Source organism: Oncorhynchus mykiss, chromosome 5, assembly GCF_013265735.2.
Source record: "Oncorhynchus mykiss isolate Arlee chromosome 5, USDA_OmykA_1.1, whole genome shotgun sequence".
Taxonomy (NCBI): domain Eukaryota; kingdom Metazoa; phylum Chordata; class Actinopteri; order Salmoniformes; family Salmonidae; genus Oncorhynchus; species Oncorhynchus mykiss.
The window spans coordinates 82,631,615-82,632,532 of NC_048569.1; positions in this window are offsets into that span (position 1 = coordinate 82,631,615).

Genomic DNA, 918 nt, shown 5'->3' on the forward strand with positions numbered 1-918 from the left:
GGACCATTCTGGAAGAAAACCTGATGGAGTCTGCAAAAGACCTGAGACTGGGACGGAGATTTGTCTTCCAACAAGACAATGATCCAAAACATAAAGCAAAATCTACAATGGAATGGTTCAAAAATAAACATATCCAGGTGTTAGAATGGCCAAGTCAAAGTCCAGACCTGAATCCAATCGAGAATCTGTGGAAAGAACTGAAAACTGCTGTTCACAAATGCTCTCCATCCAACCTCACTGAGCTCGAGCTGTTTTGCAAGGAGGAATGGGAAAAAATGTCAGTCTCTCGATGTGCAAAACTGCTAGAGACATACCCCAAGCGACTTACAGCTGTAATCGCAGCAAAAGGTGGCGCTACAAAGTATTAACTTAAGGGGGCTGAATAATTTTGCACGCCCAATTTTTCAGTTTTTGATATGTTAAAAAAGAAATATCCAATAAATGTCGTTCCACTTCATGATTGTGTCCCACTTGTTGTTGATTCTTCACAAAAAAATACAGTTTTATATCTTTATGTTTGAAGCCTGAAATGTGGCAAAAGGTCGCAAAGTTCAAGGGGCCGAATACTTTCGCAAGGCACTGTATTTTGGCTTAATGTGTGGGATGAATTGGTGACCAATACGGCAATGTTTGCGATGCGAGCTTGTTGGCAAAGGGCCAGGAGACAGGTTATGAAATTTACTGCCAGTTATTAGGTTGATGTCAACGCAATTGACACATCATGTGCTCATCTCATGTCACCTTATGTTCCAACGATCAATGTTTCAAAAATACTGTAACACTGTTTTACATCCCAAATGTCACTATTGGCTATACCACTTAATAGTGCACTATAGGTAATAGGATGCGTTTTTGGACGCAATCCTATGTATATCATGAGTAGGCAGGCTTACTGTAGAGAACTGTAAAACGCCCCTC